A 13,315-nucleotide genomic window follows, 5' to 3' on the forward strand; every position below is an offset into this window, starting at 1 on the left:
ACAATAAAATATTTTTTCAGAATAAAGTACATGATAAACAACTGAAGTTTTTTTTATATTTTTTATTTTTTAAATAACTTGATACATGATTGGCTGGCAATCAGTTCAAACTGAATGGATAACTTGATACACATTGATGTCTTTTAAAAAAGGAACACACCCAGAAATGTGACGTTAGGTTTTGTTTTAAAAAAAATATATGTCAACAAACTTTTAAATAATATATTTGAAATACTTTTTTTCCAACTAACTTGGTCCACATCACTGTTATTTAAAAACATGTCCAGAAGTGTTCGATAATGTTCTTGCTGTCTGTGTGTGTTGGTTCAAGTTAAAGTTCAGAGAGAGAGAGAGATGGGTGGGCGCATTCACGCCCCCTTGTGGTATCATGTGACATCACACATCGCCTCAAGCACACTATGTATGGCAAGCCTCCTCAACTTTGAAAAACTAAGTTTGACTATGTGGAATGAACACTGTAGATATCAACATCGTCCTTTGGACTCTGAGCCGCTTATCCTCACTCGGGTTGCGGGAGTGCTGGAGCCTATCCCAGATATCGTCGGGCAGGAGGCGGGGTACACCCTGAACTGGTTGGCTGCCAATCGCATGGCACATATAAACAAACAACCATTCTCACTCACATTCACACCTATGGCAATTTAGAGTCTTCAATTAACCTACTATGCGTGTTTTTGTTCACATTCATGTCATTTAAAAAAAAAAAAAAAAAAGCAAATTTCTAGACATGTTTTTCAATGAAGATGTGGACAAAGTTATTTAAAAAACAATTTTTTTATCAAACGAATTTTTTTTTTCCCCAGAAAGAAATACATTTTAAATAAGTTATTTAAAAAAATATATTTTTATTATATTTTATATTTCTTTGAATAACATGATCCACATTGATGTTGTTAAGTTGTTTTTAAAATAAATATATAGTTTGTAAATTAACTGAATAATATATTTAAAATACTTTCTTTTTTTTAACTAACTTGCTCCACATCACTATTATTGATCAACATTTGATAATGTGCTGTCTGTGTGTTGGTTCAAGTTAAAGTTCAGAGAGAGATGGGTGGGCGCACTCCCGCCCCCTTGTGGTGTAATGTGACATCACATCGCCTCAAGCACACTATGTATGGCAAGCCTTCTCAACTTTGAAAAACTTAAGTTTGACTATGTGGAATGAACATTGTTGATATCAACATCGTCCTTCGGACTCGTCACAAACGACAGATAGAAATTTCTTTTATTCAGTTTTTCCTCATCAAAATTGAATTCCACATATCTGCAGTGTTATTTCGCCTCAGACAAATGACGTCACTTTTGCCGTTGATGTGTGTAGGGTTCGTCATTTCGGTATTTATAATTCAGCAGCCAATACTGCTCGTGAATTACAGATATCGGCAACAGATTTGTAGATATCTGTAATGAAGAACTTATGTTTTTGTTTGTTTTTTTAATAACTCTGTCCACAATGTCATTTATAAAAAAAAAACAATTTCTCTACATGTGTTTTTAAATGACATTGATGTGGAGTTATTTAAAAATATAATTTATCACAATAAAATATTTTTTCAGAAAAAAGTAAATTATAAACAACTGAAGTTTTTTTAATATTTTTAAAAAAAGTTAAAGTACAGAGAGAGAGAGAGAGAGAGAGATGGGTGGGCGCACTCACGCCCCCTTGTGGTGCCATGTGACATCACACATTGCCTCGAGCACACTATGTATGGCAAGCCTTCTAAACTTTGAAAAACTAAGTTTGACTATGTGGAATGAACATTGTTGATATCAACATCGTCCTTCGGACTCGTCACAAACGACAGATAGAAATTTCTTTGATTCAGTTTTTCCTCATCAAAATTGAATTCCACATATCTGCAGTGTTATTTCGCCTCAGACAAATGACGTCAATTTTGCCATTGATGTGTGTAGGGTTCGTCATTTCGGTATTTATAATTCAGCAGCCAATACTGCTCGTGAATTACAGATATCGGCAACAGATTTGTAGATATCTGTAATGAAGAACCCCATACACATGAATGGAAACTATTTTTTTTTAATATTCAAACTTATGTTTTTGTTTGTTTTTTTAATAACTGTCCACAATGTCATTTATAAAAAAAAAAAAGAAATTTCTGTACGTGTTTTTAAATGACATTGATGTGGAGTTATTTAAAAATATAATTTATCACAATAAAATATTTTTTCAGAAAAAAGTAAATTATAAACAACTGAAGTTTTTTAAATATTTTTAAAAAAAGTTAAAGTTCAGAGAGAGAGAGAGAGAGAGATGGGTGGGCGCACTCACGCCCCCTTGTGGTGCCATGTGACATCACACATTGCCTCGACCACACTGCATGGCAAGCCTTCTCAACTTTGAAAAACTAAGTTTGACTATGTGGAAAGAACACTGTAGATATCAACATCGTCCTTCGGACTCGTCACAAACGACAGATAGAAATTTATTTTATTCAGTTTTTCCTCGTCAAAATTTAATTCCAGATTTCTGAAATGTCATTTCTCCTCAAAAGACGCCACTTTTGCCATTGATGTGTAGGGTTCGTCATTTCAGATATTTATAATTTAGCAGCCAATACTGCTCGTGAATTACAGATATCGGCAACGGAATTGTAGATATCTGTAATGACGAACCCCATACAAATGAATGGCAACTATTTTTTTAATATTCAAACTTGTGGGTTTTTTTTTTGGTTTGTTTTTGTTTTTAAATAACTGTCCACAATGTCATTTAAAAAAAACATGCCACATTTCTGGACAGTTATTTAAAAATATAATTTCTCACAATAAAATATTTTTACAAAATAAAGTACATTATAAACAACATAAGATTTTTTTTATATTTTATATTTTTTAAATAACTTGATACATGATTGGCTGGCAATCAGTTCAAAATAGATGGATAACTTGATACACGTTGATGTCTTTTAAAAAAGGAACACACCCAGAAATGTGACGTTAGGTTTTGTTTTAAAAAAAAATATGTCAACAAACTTTTAAATAATATATTTGAAATACTTTTTTTCCAACTAACTTGGTCCACATCACTGTTATTTAAAAACATGTCCAGAAGTGTTCGATAATGTTCTTGCTGTCTGTGTGTGTTGGTTCAAGTTAAAGTTCAGAGAGAGAGAGAGATGGGTGGGCGCATTCACGCCCCCTTGTGGTATCATGTGACATCACACATCGCCTCAAGCACACTATGTATGGCAAGCCTCCTCAACTTTGAAAAACTAAGTTTGACTATGTGGAATGAACACTGTAGATATCAACATCGTCCTTTGGACTCTGAGCCGCTTATCCTCACTCGGGTTGCGGGAGTGCTGGAGCCTATCCCAGATATCGTCGGGCAGGAGGCGGGGTACACCCTGAACTGGTTGGCTGCCAATCGCATGGCACATATAAACAAACAACCATTCTCACTCACATTCACACCTCCGGGCAATTTAGAGTCTTCAATTAACCTACTATGCGTGTTTTTGTTCACATTCATGTCATTTAAAAAAAAAAAAAAAAAAAAGCACATTTCTAGACATGTTTTTCAATGAAGATGTGGACAAAGTTATTTTTAAAAAAAAAATTTTATCAAGCGAAATTTTTTTTTCCCCAGAAAGAAATACATTTTAAATAAGTTATTTAAAAATTTTTATTTTTATTATATTTTATATTTCTTTGAATAACATGATCCACATTGATGTTGTTGTTAAGTTGTTTTTAAAATAAATATATAGTTTGTAAATGAACTGAATAATATATTTAAAATACTTTCTTTTTTTTAACTAACTTGCTCCACATCACTATTATTGATCAACATTTGATAATGTTCTTTCTTGCTGTCTGTGTGTTGGTTCAAGTTAAAGTTCAGAGAGAGATGGGTGGGCGCACTCCCGCCCCCTTGTGGTGTAATGTGACATCACATCGCCTCGAGCACACTATGTATGGCAAGCCTTCTAAACTTTGAAAAACTAAGTTTGACTATGTGGAATGAACATTGTTGATATCAACATCGTCCTTCGGACTCGTCACAAACGACAGATAGAAATTTCTTTGATTCAGTTTTTCCTCATCAAAATTGAATTCCACATATCTGCAGTGTTATTTCGCCTCAGACAAATGACGTCAATTTTGCCATTGATGTGTGTAGGGTTCGTCATTTCGGTATTTATAATTCAGCAGCCAATACTGCTCGTGAATTACAGATATCGGCAACAGATTTGTAGATATCTGTAATGAAGAACCCCATACACATGAATGGAAACTATTTTTTTTTTATATTCAAACTTATGTTTTTGTTTGTTTTTTTAATAACTGTCCACAATGTCATTTATAAAAAAAAAAAAAAGAAATTTCTGTACGTGTTTTTAAATGACATTGATGTGGAGTTATTTAAAAATATAATTTATCACAATAAAATATTTTTTCAGAAAAAAGTAAATTATAAACAACTGAAGTTTTTTAAATATTTTTAAAAAAAAGTTAAAGTTCAGAGAGAGAGAGAGAGAGAGATGGGTGGGCGCACTCACGCCCCCTTGTGGTGCCATGTGACATCACACATTGCCTCGACCACACTGCATGGCAAGCCTTCTCAACTTTGAAAAACTAAGTTTGACTATGTGGAAAGAACACTGTAGATATCAACATCGTCCTTCGGACTAGTCACAAACGACAGATAGAAATTTATTTTATTCAGTTTTTCCTCGTCAAAATTTAATTCCAGATTTCTGAAATGTCATTTCTCCTCAAAAGACGCCACTTTTGCCATTGATGTGTTGGGTTCGTCATTTCAGATATTTATAATTTAGCAGCCAATACTGCTCGTGAATTACAGATATCGGCAACGGAATTGTAGATATCTGTAATGACGAACCCCTTCCACATGAATGGCAACAATTTTTTTAATATTCAAACTTGTGGGTTTTTTTTTTGGTTTGTTTTTGTTTTTAAATAACTGTCCACAATGTCATTTAAAAAAAACATGCCACATTTCTGGACAGTTATTTAAAAATATAATTTCTCACAATAAAATATTTTTACAAAATAAAGTACATTATAAACAACATAAGATTGTTTTTATATTTTATATTTTTTAAATAACTTGATACATGATTGGCTGGCAATCAGTTCAAAATAGATGGATAACTTGATACACATTGATGTCTTTTAAAAAAGGAACACACCCAGAAATATGACATTATGTTTTGTTTTTTAAAAATAATATTTTGTCAACAAACTTTTAAATACCATATTTAAAATACTTTTTTTTCCAACTAACTTGCTCCACATCACTGTTATTTAAAAACATGTCCAGAAGTGTTCGATAATGTTCTTGCTGTCTGTGTGTGTTGGTTCAAGTTAAAGTTCAGAGAGAGAGAGAGAGAGAGAGAGAGAGAGAGAGAGAGAGAGATAGGTGGGCGCACTCACGCCCCCTTGTGGTATAATGTGACATCACACATCGCCTCAAGCACACTATGTATGGCAAGCCTCCTCAACTTTGAAAAACTAAGTTTGACTATGTGGAATGAACACTGTAGATATCAACATCGTCCTTTGGACTCTGAGCCGCTTATCCTCACTCGGGTTGCGGGAGTGCTGGAGCCTATCCCAGATATCGTCGGGCAGGAGGCGGGGTACACCCTGAACTGGTTGGCTGCCAATCGCAGGGCACATATAAACAAACAACCATTCGCACTCACATTCACACCTACGGGCAATTTAGAGTCTTCAATTAACCTACTATGCGTGTTTCTGTTCACATTCATGTCATTATATATCTATTTAAAAAAGCACATTTCTAGACATGTTTTTCAATGACGTTGATGTGGACTAAGTTATTTAAAAAAAATTGTTTTATACAACGAATTTTTTTTTTTCCAGAATGAAATACATTTTAAATAAGTTATTTTAAAAAGATTTTATTTTTATTATATTTTATATTTCTTTGAATAACATGATCCACATTGATGTTGTTGTTAAGTTGTTTTTAAAATAAATATATAGTTTGTAAATGAACTAATTAATATATTTAAAATACTTTCTTTTTTTTTTAATTAACTTGCTCCACATCACTATTATTGATAAACATTTGATAGTGTTCTTTCTTGCTGTCTGTGTGTTGGTTCAAGTTAAAGTTCAGAGAGAGAGAGAGATGGGTGGGCGCACTCACGCCCTCTTGTGGTGTCATGTGACATCACACATCGCCTCGAACACACTATGGCAAGCCTCCTCAAATTTGAAAAAGTTTGACTATGTGGAATGAACACTGTAGATATCAACATCGTCCTTTGGACTAGTCACAAACGACAGATAGAGATTTCTTTCATGCAGTTTTGCCTCGTCAAAACTGATTTCCAGATATCTGCAGCGTTATTTCGCCTCAGACAAATGACGTCACTTTTGCCATTGATGTGATTGGGTTCGTCATTTCAGATATCTATAATTCAGCAGCCAATATCCGCTCGTGAATTCGGCAACAGAATTGTCGATATCTGTAATGACGAACCCCATACACATGAATGGCAACTTTTTTTTAAATATTAAAATTTATGTTTTTTTTTTTTTTTTTTTAATAACTCTGTCCACAATGTCATGATATATAAAAAAATACATTTATGTACATGTGTTTTTAAATGACATTGATGTGGAGTTATTTAAAAATATAATTTCTCACAATAAAATATTTTTTCAGAATAAAGTAAATTATAAACAACTGAAGTTTTTTAAATATGTTTTAAATAAGTTAAAGTTCAGAGAGAGAGATGGGTGGGCGCACTCACGCCCCCTTGTGGTGTCATGTGACATCACACATCGCCTCAAGCACACTATGGATGGCAAGCCTCCTCAACTTTGAAAAACTAAGTTTGACTATGTGGAATGAAAATTGTAGATATCAACATCATCCTTCGGACTCGTCACAAACGACAGATAGAGATTTCTTTCATGCAGTTTTGCCTCGTCAAAACTGATTTCCAGATATCTGCAGCGTCATTACGCCTCAGACAAATGACGACACTTTTGCCATTGATGTGATGGGGTTCGTCATTTAAGATATTTATAATTCAGCAGCCAATATCTGCTCATGAATTACAGATTTCCACAACGATATTACCACCTTGTTTCTCAAAATGTATGTCGTGACAATATACTTTATATAATATATACTTTATGTACATTAAATCTGATATTGTTTAATTGTAATACAGATTAATTTATTGTTTGTGTTTGTTAAAAAAAATACATAAGAGGAGCATGAAAAAATACAAGCATATTAAATTGCAATATTGAAGAAAGAAATATGCTAAATATTGTGACAGAGTTGGCAACATTGAGTCAGCCACGCTTTTGTCACAAAGCCCCATGGTAGCCATGGTAACAAAAAAGCTTTTATTTCGACACTTGGGAACTTTAAAATTGTGAACAAAAATCATACTCCTTTACGACTGAGAAATAATATCCATTAATATTAAGCATTAAAATGGTTTTAAATGAGTACATAGTTAAATAGTAAATAAGAGCTACAGCTCAAAATTGCCACATAAAAATAACTTTTTTCTCGCTACCTCCAGCTCGGCGGCCAGCAGCCGAGCTGGAGACGCCCCTCCTTCATTGTGGACATCAGCTTCGGTGTGGAAAAACACACAAAACAAGATTCAAGTCAAACACTGTACACAAACACTGACATGTTTTAAAATGACATCGGTGTGGACCGAGGTCGTTCAAAAAACTAAATAAATAAATACAACAAATCAACAACTGAGTGTTGTCAAATTGAATTATGTTTTAAAAAAAATGTAAATAATTTATCCCCAAAAATATTGTATTTATTTATTTTCTTCAACAAAATATTGAATTTTTGAACTTGGTCCATAGCAATGTCATTTCAAAACATCCAGAAGTGCCTGATGCGGTCTGTGTTTGGTTCACTGAGGTTCAAGTGTAGGGAGACGGGTGAGCAGACTCACGCCACCTTGTGGTGCCCTGCGGTATCACACGTCGCCTCCTCAAGCGCACAGCATCGCGTACATAACATTACGAGAATCAAATTGTACGTTCCTCACAATTAGTTTTAATACTTTGATAATCAAGCGGTATTTTTTTCGTCTTTTAACAAGTGAATTTAAAAATGTGCCGACGCTCGTAATGCATCCGTGCGAGCCAATCAGCTCCTAGCTTTCTCTCCATACTTGGCATCCAATGAGCGACTAATACTGTTTTCAAGCAGCAGGTCAAGAACCACAACAGGCGACAAACTGCTCCTCTGATATCATTCCTTCACCTCCCCGTGTAAAAACACCACTTTATCCTCGTCATACTACAACTTTTTTTTTTTTTAATGTAAGATTTAGCTTGAAAATATATAACTTTTTATCTGGAAAACATACAAAATGTATCAAAAATAGATGTCTTTCATAAAAAAATATATAGATATATAAAACTATTTCATTTTGACAATATATATAATATTTGATGACCTTTGTAATTATGATTTTTATTTATTTTAATAAATGAATTTTTAGTTCATCTTCAATTTGCATTTGTCTCATGGTTTATTTATGTCATGCTACTTAATTGCTCGTCGCTTTTTAAAAACAGAGACGTCGCCATAGTCTCTAAATATTGCGACAACGTTGCTAAGTGGGCAACACTGAGTCGCCCTCGCTTTTGTTTCATAGCCCCGGGTTGTCACAGTAACGAAAACCCTTTTATTTAGACACCTGGGAACTCGTTCTCAATTGTAAAGAAAATCCATGACTCCTTTCATACTGAGATATTAAATATTAAGCATTAAAATATTTGTAACTGCGACTGCATGTTTAAATAGTAAATAAATATTTCGTTTACCTATCTAGATTTATATTTTTATGACAAGTGTTGTCACGGATAAATGTTTAATTGTGAAATAGCATTAATATCGTGTCTCATAAGATTGTGCAGGTGTACCTAAGGTTTTGACCCATTCTCGTCACCACAGGCACATATTAACAGAGAAAAAAATAATAATCGTTACCTGGTGTCGGTCGACGCCCAGCAGCCGACCTGGAGGCACCGCTCTTTCATTGTGGACATCAGCTCCAGTGTGGAAAAACACACAAAACAAGATTGAAGTCAAACACTGTCCTTGTTTCTATTGGGCTTGACGGCTGAGTGCTACGTGTGGGCGTGCTAAGCTCACTAGCCAGCTTTGTTGATATTGTTTGACGATAGCTAAATGGCTTCCAGTGACGTAGAGAGTAACGGTAAACAAACTGGAGGTCCGAAGAGTCGTAAATATGCCTCTAGCTTGTGTACATACATTCAGTTACAAGTTTACAAAGGTTTAAACTACTCACTCGAATCACAGCTTGGCAGTCACCGGAAGATTTGCTCATTGAACCGGATGCGAACCGTCGCCGAGGAAGTTCTATTCATATGCAACAAAAGCGCGAGTTTGACAGTTTAGCTTTAAAGTGGAACAGGGGAAGTTAAGGAAAAGAATTGATGACCATATATATATATATATATATAAATATATATATATATTTTGACATATGTATGTATATGTATATATATGTGTGTGTGAAGCGGCTCAGAAAATGGATGGATGTGTGTGTGTATATATATATATATATATATATATATATACACACACACACACACACGCAGACACACGTACACACAAAGTGAGTGTAGCACATGTGGTTCCTCCAAGTTTTGGGCGTTTAAATGCATCTAATGTGATCAACTGTGACTCTGTGCTAATGTGGTTTAATGTGGTCTCTTCCAGTGAAGGCAGTCAACCATGGAGTCCTGGGAGGAAGCCAAGTTCAAGCTGAAGAAGGTCACCAACCTTTACTGGCCTTGGTGCAGTCAGGACTCAAACACACACACAGTCTTCTTACTGCCCGTGGGGTCTGCAACCCGTGGCTCCAGAGCCGCATGTGGCTCTTTCATCCTTCTGCTGTGGCTCTCTGTGACTTCGGAAATACAATTAAAAAAAATAGTTTCACAAGATTGGAGCTATTCAACCCCCAGTTGGCAAACCTTGGATAAATGCAAGAAAAGTTTCTGAAGAAAACAGAGCATTTGATGCTATGTGCTACATGAACTATGCTCACGCCTCACGGAGGACAGCTTCCAGTTGTGTGTGAAAATGAAGGTGACGTCTGCAGCCCTGATGTGCTGACGCTGGTTCAGGAGCAAAAATCACATTAACCAGGTAAAGTACATATTTTAATTGCCCATTATTCAGAGATATATTTGACATTGTTACTTGAAAGAGTCCTTTTTCATTCAAGTTGCCACCTGAGATAAAATGATGACGGAACACAAAAGCAAATTTTTAGTTGGCTGCAGTTGGATCATTTAAGTTTGGCTTCAATTTCATGAATATGAGGAGTTCAAAATGTTTTGTTACATCCAGAACAAAAATGGTGTGTTCTCTGTAGAACTTCATTGATTTCATAAATGCAACACAGTTTTTTATACATACAGGTAAAAAACAACAACAACAATATATGCAGTGTTATCCTCTTTAGATGTCAAAAGGCTCTTGTGCCTCCAGGTGTTTTCGTTTCTGCGGGACACGGTCGAAATGGCTCTTTGAGTTTTGAAGGGTGCCGACCCCTGCACTATAGGAGGTAACGTGACCCAGACTGGTCTGGGGCAGCTGTCACTCAGGACTCCAAATCTGGGCCAAAAGTAGGAAGGTGAAGAAATGCAAAAAAATATATACAATCAAATAGAAAATGAAAACAAATACAAATGTTTTTAGTTATTACATTTGATTAGTTCAGTTATTCAGTGTTTATGAAAAAGGAGACAGTTTTTTTTATAAAATGGAAACATATATAAAATAGAAGTGTTTCTCAAACTTTTAAGTAACACTTGAAAAAAATACTCAGCGCTCCAAGTACCACCATCGGAGTTGGCCGAAGGTTCATGAAAAATGAGACAGGTTTTAGTCCTAAAAAATACAGATTATTGTAAGCCACCGTTACATTACAGTTTGAATATTAACATTGACCTTAAATATAGGGAAAATACTACTTCAAATCATGATTCTAATCAAATATACTCAGAATCACTGAAATAGAAGATATCAAATTCGAAACTAGACATTAGCTATGTACACACTGCAGTAGTTCTGTAATGTAGAGCTTATTTAGATGTGGATGCAGTACGTTAGCAGCTTATCTACAGCCCAATATTATAGTCTAAAAATTGTTGTACTTATATTCAAAATTGATACCATACAGTGTTCTTGAACAAACTCTTACAAGGGGAAACGTCAATGTAGCTTTTATCCACTAGATGGAGACATGGAGCCAAAAATGTTTATCACAGGCCGGAGACTTATGTTTTTGCCCAGTTTATGCTTACTAGTATTGTATACGTTACAGTAGTTCCTTGTGTATTTGTCCAATTTAATTATTAACCATTTTAATGTTTAGTGTATTTTTAAAACGAAACACGAGCTTGCTTCGACTGTGCTCTCAAACGTCAGGGGCAAACTGGGCCTTTAAAGGCTCCTAATTATCGTGGAAAAGTACTGTAATAAGAATCGCAAATGTTTGTGCGTTTCCACAAGCACTAAACAGGAAATCGGAGGCAGCACGTCGTCTGTGCGCATGCTCGCGCCTCCGCCCTGCCGTGCACAAGCAACGCACTCCAACAAGACGTGGGCGCCATCTTGTTTCCCGTCGGTGCTGGGAATCGAGTGTTAAAAAAAAAAAAAAAAAAAAAAAAAAAGGAAAATACCACAATACCGCAGATCCAATTCCTGTTACATGCGAATACGATATAGTGGTGAGGATTCCTCTTGAAAAAAAAGCCTACAAGGGAAGGTTTTGTTGTAGATGCGTGTCGCTGCGACATTTGTGGCTAATGGCGCCGGGCTGGCTCTCCGGCTGCGCCCCTCTCCCCTCTCAGCTCAGAGCCCGCCCACTGAATACTAACCGCATGATGTCATCACAAGCAAAACTGCTTCACATACGCGAAAACAAAAAACATAAAAAATTATGTTTTTACTTTCATTCATGTTGAATGGCTGTCATTAATACGCCATCATCGTTAAGTCGTCGGGAGAAAAAGTAACACAAAGTTTTATCCTCTTTCCTCGCTGTGTCCTCCGACTTGACGCTGGCTCGAAACAGACGACTTTTTAAGCCGCTCCTCGGCCAACTTTGCGTCGGGCTAAAGAGGAAGGAATGCAAAAAAAAAAAAAAGGCTCTGCTTTGCTTTGCTGCGCCTCTGTGGAAAGCTGCCGATGCGGTGACGATAGTGCGCATGCGCGAGGAGCTGCGCCTTGGGTGTGGGGGAGGGGAGAGGAGGGCGCTGCATGGAAACGATGAGGACATCCTCTCCTCCGTTGTGATGTCAAAGGGAATTCTACAGAGGTTTGGCCCCACGTAAAATGCATTATATACACCGCATTCCGTGTGATGCACCGTGCGCGCCAGATTATGCCAAGTCTATGTATTAAATATGCAAAAGCATAGTTATTAGACCCTCTTATGGGATTGTTGTTGCATATGTTCAATCATCTTTGCAATATTGTATGTATCCCAGTGTCATCTAGCCAGCAATTTGCGCACAGAAGAAATTGTACTTTGTATGTTATAATTGTAACTTAATAAAGCATTTTTTCCCATCATCAAACGGTATTGTGTACATACTTTTGCACCCACTTGTATTTAAAAAAAAAAACATACTCTTGTGTAAAGTGTTACATAAGAGCTTAGTTGTCTTGCTGCTTTGGGTCATGGATTTTGGCACTGCTCTTCATCCAGGCATCCAACACGTATTGTCAATAAATACAAGTAACTAAAAGGAACAAAACAAAAACAAGTGTCGGTGCCTTCTCTGCTGACGTGAGCACTATCAGAAGCAGTGACTTACATTTACAACCTAAATTCTAGTATTTGTTCCATTCACTTGTTTGAACCTATTTCCAAGTCTATTGTCTTCATTTCGTAGCATTTATCTTGACTGGTCTGCCTCCGGTGCTGTACATGAATGTTAGTGTTTTTCGTCCAATCAGATTTCAGCCTCCTATGTGCTGTTATGTCAATCTAATTGATTCAAGGCCTTCACAATCAGTATTCTGTTCAATGTAAATTAAAGTATACATTATTAGCAATGGGACAATGGGCAATGGGTTTCTTTTTACCAGTCAGATTTCAAATTCGTTCTCCCAGCTGGCCCAACCATCACGTCAGTAATTTTTCTATTCTCTGATTGGTTGGTCAGAGCAAACCAAATTATTATTATTATTATTTGAGTATATTTTGTTTACATTTTGTTTGTGTCAAGT

At 35.8% G+C, this 13,315-nt stretch overlaps 1 long non-coding RNA gene across 24 annotated transcripts in view; it reads right to left on the reverse strand.

Moving 5' to 3' along the window:
• LOC133471849 (uncharacterized) overlaps window positions 1-12,475 on the reverse strand; it is a 26,135-nt gene extending 13,660 nt beyond the window's left edge. For 19 of the 24 annotated variants that reach the window (XR_009786405.1, XR_009786406.1, XR_009786403.1 and 16 more), the window contains exons 1-2: window positions 9,851-11,740; window positions 9,032-9,424 (exon numbers count right to left, since the gene is read on the reverse strand). This is a non-coding gene — a long non-coding RNA (uncharacterized LOC133471849). Of the gene's footprint in view, window positions 1-9,031; window positions 9,425-9,850; window positions 11,742-12,030 lie in introns of those variants that run through there. The other 5 variants (XR_009786385.1, XR_009786386.1, XR_009786394.1 and 2 more) reach the window with 5 other exon arrangements.
• Between the last annotated feature and the right edge of the window lie 840 nt (window positions 12,476-13,315).

Source organism: Phyllopteryx taeniolatus, chromosome 22 (genome assembly GCF_024500385.1).
Source record: "Phyllopteryx taeniolatus isolate TA_2022b chromosome 22, UOR_Ptae_1.2, whole genome shotgun sequence".
Lineage (NCBI taxonomy): Eukaryota > Metazoa > Chordata > Actinopteri > Syngnathiformes > Syngnathidae > Phyllopteryx > Phyllopteryx taeniolatus.